Source organism: Zingiber officinale, chromosome 11A (assembly GCF_018446385.1).
Source record: "Zingiber officinale cultivar Zhangliang chromosome 11A, Zo_v1.1, whole genome shotgun sequence".
NCBI lineage: Eukaryota > Viridiplantae > Streptophyta > Magnoliopsida > Zingiberales > Zingiberaceae > Zingiber > Zingiber officinale.
In genome coordinates, this window is record NC_056006.1 from 14,052,046 (window position 1) to 14,062,826 (window position 10,781).

The 10,781-nt window shown below is 39.0% G+C and overlaps 1 long non-coding RNA gene across 1 annotated transcript; it reads left to right on the top strand.

The window, feature by feature from the left end:
- The first annotated feature begins 6,449 nt into the window (after nt 1-6,449).
- Nucleotides 6,450-7,921, top strand: LOC122032275. The gene is made up of 4 exons (XR_006126016.1): nt 6,450-6,959; nt 7,045-7,151; nt 7,241-7,308; nt 7,758-7,921. It is a non-coding gene; the product is annotated as an uncharacterized LOC122032275 (long non-coding RNA).
- Nucleotides 7,922-10,781: the final 2,860 nt, after the last annotated feature.

Below are 10,781 nucleotides of genomic sequence, written 5' to 3' on the forward strand. Positions count from 1 at the left end.
TTACCACCATCATGATGTCCCAATCCGTATTGAAGAACACCTCCATCTTCATCATCCAATACGTGATGTCCCATAAGCCTCTACTTTCAAGCTTTGGCGGTTCTATCAAGCCAGTCATCTTGTGCTTCCATGACGATTAGTCCAACGGAGAGCGTCCTCGCTCTGATACCACTTGTTGGGGGATCAGTGGCCGGCTTGAAGGGGGGTTGGATAGACGGCGCCCCCAAATACTCGCTTCTTGCTACAACGTTAGTGCACACGCGGAAATGCAAACAAGGCAAATAGAAAGCTAAATACTAAAGGAAAGAATACAAACCAAGCTACACGATCATTTACGTGGTTCGGAGATAAGGCTCCTACTCCATGGCTTTCCGTAAGGTGGACAATCCCTATCCGTCGGTGGATTACTCTCTGGAAGACTCCGGCTAGCTCACGTAGCTCCTTGTGGGTGGAGAAACCTCACCACAACTCTCACCAAGGACTCTTTAGAAGCTAGGGAACAAGTAGACTACTAATAGAGATTAACCACCTCAATTTCGTCAACTCTAACCAAGCTCCCAAGCTTTGGTTATATAGGCCGCGGGTTGAAAACCCCGCCTACCAGTCGACTGCCAAAACATGCAGTCGACTGCCCTCAGTGGAAATTCGACCGTTACATCCCAACGGCTCGATTCCATACGAACAAAGACATTCTGTTCGCTGCCAGTCGACTGCCCCAGTCGACTGCTAAAACATGCAGTCGACTGCTACAGTAGCGCTACAGTGCTGCTACAGTAAAGCCCTAAAAGTAGGATTTTACTCCAAGTACAATCTCTCATGCACTCGTACCCTCACCCTTATGACTCATTGACACTTCATTTGCAGCTTTGACCTCTTGCCTTCAAGCCTACTTCCTTTAGCTCTCGTCCCTCGGATGCATTCAAGCCCGCGGCTCGTCCCCAATGCCATCCTTCGCGTATGCCTAGAAGTCGCTTCCCTCGGCCCTTGTCCTCGCTGCCTTTTCCATGATCCCTCGGATGCTCCATTCTTCACCGGACCCGAAGCCATCAACCTGAGTCACATGTGTATCCTGCAAACCTGCACAACTCAAATACACATATCAAATACAAGGGTGAACCTAACTTAAACCCTTTGCCCAAACACCAAAACGCATGGTCCCACGGACCATCAGGATTGCTCCAACAGAACTGACCGAAGCTACCCTTTATGGATCCTAACCAGTTAGACCAAGGTTTTGTACTAAGTTCAATAGGTAGGACTATTTAGAAAACCTCGAAGGCATGGTTACTTTAATGATGTCCTTGTCACTCACCATAGCCTAGAAGTTTATCCAAAGAATGTCTACTTGTTGAACCCAAAACTAAACCTAAATCTAACACATAGTTAAACCTAACCCGAAAATTGAATCTAAATCATCTCACAAAATTATAGGTTTCCCTGATTTGAAATGTAGATCGGGTGAGATGACTAAGGACATTAAAATTCAAAATTAAAATTAAATTAAATTCAATTCAAAATTAAAACTTAAAATTATTTTTCAAAAATTAATCAACTTAAAATTATTTTTCAAAAATTAATCAACTTAAAATTAATTTTCAAAAATTAATTAAGATTAAAATTATTTTTCAAAAATTAATTAACTTAAAATTATTTTTCAAAAATTAATTAACTTAAAATTATTTTTCAAAAATTTAATTTAAAATTTTTTTCAAAATTAATTAACTTAAAATGATTTTTCAAAATTAAATTAACTTCAAACCATCTCACAAACACTCATGAGATTAACTATGGTAAATCAAGGAGCTTACTTCAATCAAACTATCTTTTGATCCATCAAAAAAAAAAAATCCAATTCAACTACTTTATGTGTAGGAATTGGATCAATGGATGTTGGACAGTGGATGCTCCAGACATATGACTGGAGATAGGTTGAAGTTCACTAAGCTAAAACTAAAGAACCTATGATAAGTTGCATTCGACAATGATGGTAAACTGACAGTAATCGGAAAAGGTAATATCGATCTTAGTTCCGATTTTATTATTCGAAAAGTTTTATTAGTTGAAAATTTCAATTTTAATCTATTAAGTATATGCCAATTGTGTGATAGTGGATACTTAGTTATCTTTGATAATACTGGATGCTTGGTTAAAAATATTGAAAACCCTGAAATCACGCTTAAGGAACTTAGAAAAAATAATATCTACACCATTGACCTACCCACATCCTCAATAAAGTGTCTCTTGACACAACAAGAGGAAACAAACTTGTGGCACAGAAGACTGGGTCACACTCATATTAGACTCATTTCGAAAATGAGTCAAAATGACTTAGTTAGAGGATTGCCCAAATTAATAAACCTAGAAAATACAATTTGCCATCCTTGTCAACAAGGAAAACAAACCAAGTCAATCCACAAGTCAACCAATCCAGATAGAACTAACCCTTTACTTGAGCTCCTTCACCTAGATCTATTTGATTCATATGGAGCCAAGTCACTAAGCAAGAACCAGTATTGCTTAGTTATAATTAATGACTACTCCAGGTTCACCTAGGTAAAATTTCTAAAAACAAAAGATGAAACCTTTAAAGTCTTTTGTAATTTTTGTAAATTAACAGAAAATGAAAAAGATACGAAAATTAAAAGGATAAGAAGTGATCATGGAGGGGAATTTGAAAGTCATAGGTTTATCCAATTTTATAAAATCAACGGATACAAACACGAATTTTCATGCCCTAGAACCCCTCAACAGAACGGTCTAGTGGAACGAAAAAATAGAACCCTATAAGAAGCCGCTAGAACCATGCTAAACAAATATAATCTCAATCATCAATTTTGGGCTGAAGCAATAAATACGGTAAACTATATTCAAAATCAAATTCTGATTAATAAACTTCATAATAAAATCTCTTATGAAATATATTATAATAAAATTCCCAACTTAAACTATTTAAAAGTATTTGGATGTAAAGTTCATATTTTAAACACTAAAGACTACTTAGAAAAATTTACACCCAAATCAAACCAAGGAATCTTTTTAGGGTACTCTACAACCAGTAGGGCCTATATAGTCTATAATCAAAATACCCTAAAGGTTGAAGAAATAACTAATGTAATATTTGATGAAGAAAATAATCTACCAAATATAGATTAAAATGTTGACATTAACCAAAGAATTATAGAAGACGATGAAATTCAACTTAACACTAGTAAACCAGAGGAACTAACTCCTAAGACAAATACAAGGCCAACAAGAATAGGTACGTCTCACCCACTTGACCAAATTTTGGGTGACCCAAACTTAGGAGTTAGAACTAGATCCTCGTATAGAAACCTAAGTCAGATTGCCCTTATTTCAATGATTGAGCCTAAGACTATAGAAGAAGCCCTACCTGACCCAGACTGGATCATTGCTATGCAGGAAGAGTTAGCCCAATTTGATAGAAACCAAGTCTGGGAACTTGTACCAAAACCCATAGATAAATCAGTAATAGACGCCAAATGGGTATTCATAAACAAGTTGGATGATCAGGGTGAGATAATAAGAAATAAGGCTAGACTAGTAGCCAAAGGGTTTAGTCAAGTTGAGGGCTTAGACTATGATGAAACCTACGCACCAGTAGCTAGACTCGAATCCATTAGGATGTTGTTAGCCTATGCAATACATAAAGGGTTTAAGTTATACCAAATGAATGTAAAATCTGCATTCCTTAATAGGTTTATTAAGGAAGAGGTCTATGTAAGTCAACCCCCCAGATTTGAAGACTTAGACTACCCAAACTATGTATTTAAACTGAAAAAGGCTTTATATGGACTAAAACAAGCTCCTAGGGCATGGTATGAACGATTATCTAATTACCTAATATCCAAGGGCTTCAACCAAGGACAAATAGATCAGACCTTATTTGTCAAAACCTTAGAAAAAGATATCTTCATAGCCCAAATATACGTTGACGATATAATTTTCGGTTCAACAAATTCCAAACTTTTAAAAGAATTTGTTAAATTAATGGAAAATGAATTCGAAATGAGTTTGGTTGGGGAACTCAACTTTTTCTTGGGCTTACAGATTAAACAAACCAAAGATGGTATTTATATTTATCAAACCAAATATGCTAAAGAACTAATTAAAAAATTTGGAATGGAAAATTCAAAAATTATAAATATCCCAATGGCCACTAATATTAACATTGATTCTGACCGAGAAGGAAAACCAGTAGACCCAAAGTACTATAGAAGTGCAATAGGTAGCTTACTCTACCTAACTTCAAGTCGACACGACATATTATTTGCAGTAGGTATGTGCGCAAGATACCAATCCTGTGTAAAAAAGTCACACCTAACATATGTCAAAAGGATACTTAGGTACATTAAGGGCACCATAAATGTAGGACTTTGGTACCCAAGAACTTGCACCTTTGACCTATTTGACTACTCTGATTCAGACTATGCCGGGTGCAAACTAAACAGAAAAAGCACAAGTGGTAGCTGCCAGATTCTAGGTCAGTGCCTAGTAAGTTAGTCAAGCAGAAAGCAACAATGTGTTGCTTTATCCACTACTGAAGTTGAATATATAGCCCTAGGCGAGTGTGCTTATCAACTTCTATGGATGATGCATACTCTAAAAGATTACCAACTAGAATATAATAAAACAAAAATTTTAATTGATAACATAAGCTCAATTAATCTCACCAAAAATCCAATTCACCACTCTAGGACCAAACATATAGAGGTAAGACACCATTTTGTAAGGGATCATGTAGCTAAAGGTGAAATTATACTTAACCATGTTGAGTCCAAATCAAACCTAGCTGACATCTTCACAAAACCCTTACCTGAACTAGAGTTCAGTATAATTAGACGGCAAATAGGAATGTGTTGGGTAGAGTAGACATTGATTTTCAAATCAATTCTCCACCTTTTCTCCTAAAATATTTTGTTTCCTTCAAAAAAATGCTTAATTATATTTCTAAAATTTAGGCAAAATTGTTCTTAAAATCTCAATTTTACTAGATTTTCAAAATATGGAATTAGCCTAGGCTCTACCTTAGAAATCCTGCTCCCCTAAAACTCAGCCAGAGCATCTCACAAACACCTAGACTTACCTTGCTTGTGTTTGAAAAACATAGAACGGCGTGAGATGCATAGGGTACAGCCTGGACTCAAGAATGCTTATGTCAGTGCATCAATATGGGTCTGGGCGTTAAATACCTAGTTAACAGTAATCAAGTCAAGTCTTCCAGTACTAGTCAAATCTAACTGGATCTATTGACCTAACTTGACTAACCAAGTGAAAGCTGTTGCCCTCTAGGTAATTAGCTAGTAGCTAAATGGTTAGACATGTGGCCGCGAACCTACATGCCTGATTTTTAAACCTTTTGAGATCACTCAGGAATGAACATTAAGGCTCTGATACCTTACTTAAAGAGAAATTAGCTAATTTACAATCAATCTCACTTAACTCATACTTGGACATTAAGGATTTAAGCTCCTCCCTTGCCCTCAAAAGCTTTAGATTAATTTTTTTTTAAAAGAAAAATTCTTTCAAATTTAGCTGAGTTTTCAAAACTTTAAACTTTCAAATGTCATTTTTTTTTGTACTTTTTAGACTAAGCCTTCAAAAGTCATTATAAGAGCTAAGTATTTTGAAAATTGAACAAAAAAATTTTTTTTTAATCAATTTGTTTTAAAAATTACTCTTTAGACCTTAATTTCACTTAGCTAAAGAATATTAATTATAAAAAGCTATGTGTTACCAAAATATTTTGTCCCTTGTCAAAAGCCTAAGGTTTCAAATCTTGACTAAATTGCTTAAAACTAAAGTTGCTTTCTCTATGCTACAAAAGAAAATTCTTTCTCAAGCAAAATTAATTGATAAAGTTTCAGAAAACTAACTTCGAGATCAAACTAATTTACTTGATTTACAGATTACTTACTTACTTTTTCTCTTGCCTTTTTCCTAAAATCTTTGTGGAATATTAAGATTTTTTAATAGTGTTCAATCTTTTTGATAAATGGCAAAGGGGGAGAGTAGAGAAATTCAAGAATTCAAAAGAAATTCAAGAATACCTTTATTAAGGGGGAGCCTAACAAAGTTTAAGTTTTTAAGTTTTAGCTTAACCATGCGTGCATTCATTAAGCTTGCTTACTTAAACTTTATGCATCTATTTTACTTAGCTTTGAATTTCAATTGCCATAATCAAAAAGGGGGAGATTGTTGGTGTAAGATATTGTAAAATTTAAGTAATAAATGTTATTGGACGAAAAATCTTATTGGATTTTTTTGGAAATTTTTAGAAATTTTTCGGGATTTAAACGGAGTCCGTATGACTCGTTTTGAGGGGATGATTCGGTAGGTTAGGTGGAAGCCTGTTTGGGATACCCATTTAAGTGAGGAAAAGTTTTAAATTATAAATTCTTTTCCTTTATTTTTCCTCTCTCCCCCAAACGTCGATCCACCCAACCCGAACCTTTCTTCCTCTCTTCCCGACGCCGAATTCCCCCTTCCTTCTCCGGCGATTCCTCCTCGCCCGATCGCCGACCACCGTGAGTTCACCGCCGGAAACGATCTTCCTTCTCCTCCAGCGTGCCTCGGCAGAGTCTCCCTCCTTCTCCCTCTCGATGCCTGGAGTGTTTCTCCTCTTCCTCTCTCGCCCGCGGACGACTCGACGCCGACGGCTTCCCCAGCGATCTCGGCTTCGTCGCGTCACCAGGGGGAAAGCGTCACCCGATCTTGATGGCTCCGACCATCTCCGACGCAGCGATCTCCTCTTTGGCTGTGCTGGCACACGAGGCAATGACTCGGCGGAGCTAGGGCATGGCAGGGAGAGGTTGATTCGTGTCTTTTCCAGCCGATCGAGATTCTTTTGCCTCTCCTCTTCGATCTACTTGCTGGGGGTGAACTGGATCATCATCAGTGGAAGTGGATCACACGACGCCAACTAGAGGCGATTGGTTAAGGTAAGGAAGTGTTGGGAAGTGCTGTGAATTCAAAGATTCTTGTGTAATTGGGTTCGTTCATGATGTTCTTCTTGTTCTGGACTAGGGGATGGCATTGGAACAACTTTTTGATGAAGCTCCTCTGAGCATATCACTGTCCTCTACATATTGTGGTTGAGTAAGGCTTCGGTTGAAGGATTGGGGTCTATTAAGGTGAGTGATGTCTCTGTTTGTTAGGGTTTTATAAAACTAGTTACTCTACAGCTAGGTTTTGGGTTTGATCTTGGAAAGAATTGGTGTAGGGGGGTTCTTGGTGGCTGTTGGCAAGTTCTTGTGGGGCTGTGAATTTGGAATTGTGCCATACTTCAAGGTCAGTGCCTTTCTAGTGTTGTACTTTGGGTATTCTATTGGTATGATACTAAATTGGGTTTTCTATGGGTTGTGGGGTTTTGTTCTGCTTAGTTTTATGTAGGGTTTGATGTTTGTGATTGATTATGGTTTGGTTAGTTGTTGATAAGGATGTTAGGTGGTGGACTTATGATGGAGATTTGATTTTTTTTTTTTATGATAGGTTATTGTGGTTTGATAACATTATGTGGAGATTTGTTATTGGATTAAAAGAAGTGTTGATTAGTGAGTTTTGGATTGATTTGTATATTTTGTTTGGATCTAGAAGGAGTTGGATTAAGGATTATTTGGAGGATCAATCAGAGATCAAATTTGAGTGGAGTTATCCAATTGGGATAGAGATTTTATTTAGCTATTTTAATTCTTATGAATTTAGCTAAATAAAAAATATATATATATTGATTGATGCAGGCCTTTTATATGGGATGATCATCACGATGGGGGATTTATTCTGGACACGATCTACGTATCAAGGCGGGTATTTCTTCCTTGGCCTCTATGTAGATTTTCTTGTACTTAGTGCATGGTTATTATTGGATGAATTAGGCTGCTTTATCTTATATCATGATCGGTTGCTGTTTTTCCTACATGATACTTATGCTTGACCCTTGTGATGATCTATTTAATTCATATACAGTCTCCACTTTTGATATCTACTCTATTGTGATTACACGTGTAGAGTATGTCTTGTAGGGATTGTCGGGTTGTTGGTATTCCCATGCTGATTGGGTATATGACATGGATTGTACATAGGCGGGTATGTATTATAGGAGTCATCTTGTTGACCGTGCATTTGCATGTTGTATGTACACATGTATTTGTCAAGTACTTTTGGAGGAGTTGTGTTGATTGTATGTTTGGGGTATATACACATGTCTGTTGTGTTTTTTACTGGAGGATACATGTTGATTGTACTTATATTTTGTGTACATGTGTCTGGTGGGATTATTGGAGATTTTTGGTTGATTATACATGTGTAGTGTGTACATATGTTTGGTGGGATATGTGGAGGTATCATGACGATTATACTCTTGTTGGAGGTATTTATGAGGTTTGGGGTTGTTGCATGGATGATGATTATATATATATATATATAATATATATCATGTTTATCATTCATTGCATCTGATGACCATTATCTCCCTTGTGGTTGAGAGAGTCATTAGTTGGTTTGGGAATAACACCGCGACCACTCGTGGGTAGTGGTAGGTGGGCGATTCTAGTCTGTCGTGCCACCCGAGGTTTTGTGAGATCCGTTGTGGCGATCGGGGACCACGATACTATGTAGCTAGATAGTTACTAGTGGATTGTTCGCCTCGACCACTATATAGTGGGGTGGAGGGTAGTACAGTCGTCATGGACCCAAGCCTCTCGGGGTCGTGGTATCCGGAGAGGTGGCGGGGTGACCGTGGCACGTCGACTTTCGTATGATCGCCAGACATCCGGGGATTTATTGCATCGTACCAGTAGATACTAGTTACATGTGATTGTGATATGTTGCACTTGTTTGAGATATGATTGTTGCGTATGGTTGTCACGTATTGCACGTATTTATTTTACATGTACGATCGTATTTATATTAGGTGTTATGGGTATATCATTGCAGATCCGTGAGTTCTTGATCGTTGTACCGTATGTCGATTCAGTTAGGTATGTATCGTTATGTTAGTTGTTGTTCAGGTTTATATCGTTATTATATCGATATGTTTAGGATAATACATGATAGTATGATCATTTTATTCCGTAGATTATGAATTTTAATAGTGATCTATTCTCTTGATGCATCTTATCTTTTTCATTTGAATTATACTCACCACCGCATGTATACATTTATGTTTTCAGGTAGCTTGTAGATGGTTGGTGTCACTCAGAGTATCCTGTCTGCCGGGTCCTACGTCACATCCGAAGATCGTGCTTGTTTTCTTTTGTATACTCTTTTCTTATTTTTGGCATTGTATTTGTGTATAGCCATGTGGCTATCTTATGGTTTTGGTGTTGTATTTGTGTTTAAGTCGTGCCGGCATGCATTGTATTTGTTTGTGTTGTGTGGGCTTTCCTTCGTTTTTCCCTGTATTTTAGTACAACCGTGTGGGTTATTTTATATATAACTGCGTGGTTGTGATTGTTTCATTCCAGCCGAGTGGGTTGTTATTATAACTGCGTGGTTGTGTATATAAATATTCCAGCCGCATGTGGCTGATGTATTTTGCTTGTATGGATGCTTCAGATTGTCACCGGTACAGGGGAGATACTGCCGGATTTTTGTCTGGCAGAGACTCCTTTGGGGGCGTGATAGTTGGTGCGGGAAGCATCCGACGATCGACCGTTGTTTTGATAATGGCAAAGGAAGTCAAAGTTAAGTTGCTTTGTGATCTAATGTACTCAATTGAGTGTTTCAGGAAAGTCCTAGCTGCGGTTATGCAGGTGGAAAACCCTAGGGGGTGGTAACCCTAGGTTATAGGGGGTGGCAACCCTAGGTCATAGGGGGTGGTAACCCTATGCGAAAAGTCTTAGCGGGTCGAGAGCTTCAGGCAAAAGTCCTAGGGGGTAACCCTAGGTGGAAAGTCCTGGTGTCGCGAACCAGGTGAAAGACTGGACCAGCCAGGAAGCGGAAGTCCAGCAGAAAGACCGGAAGCTACTAACGCTAAGCAAAAGTCCAGTCGATCTGGAGGATCGTACTGACATCAGGTAAAACTCCTAAGTGGAGTAGGTGAGGACGTGTTCCCCGTAGAGGGAACAGTAGGCGTCGGGTCGACCTAGGGTTTCCGGTTGGAAATCCGAAGTTAGACCCCGACAGTCCGACGACTGTCAAGTATATCTATCATAGTGTTTCTGTGCTAATGTTGCTTTACAGGGTTTGTGTTTGGGACAAACACAATTTGCAGAAACAAAGGAGCAACTTAGACCTCGGATGAATAGTGTCCGAGGCACCTCCATAGGGCTTGGAGGCGCCTCGGGTGCTAGCCGAAGCCAGCTGCCCAGAGGAGCTGGAGGCGCCTCGGAGGAAGCTGGAGGCGCCTCGGAGGAAGCTGGAGGCGCCTTGGACCAAGCGTTGGAGGCGCCTTGGAGTAGCTTGGAGGCGCCCTCAGAGGGATGAGGCGCGACCAGGTTTGTGCTGATCCACCCATGCAACTCGGCGGCCTGGAGGCGCCTCAGACAGGCTTGGAGGTGCCTCCAGCACTGTTTAAAAGGTAGTTCGAGGCAGAGGCTCAACACATCTTCTTCCAAGCGATCAAGCTACAACGCGCTGCCTCAAAAACACCTTGAAGTGCTGCTACAAGTTTCTGATGACCCGAAGCTCAGCGATTCTAAGATTCTGTCGTCGGTATAAGTTTACTTTAATTTACACTTATTGTAATTCTCAGTTGTACAAACTTTTGCACGATATAGTTGTTGCCTATAGTAAGCGATCAACGATCGCGGGCCTTGGAGTAG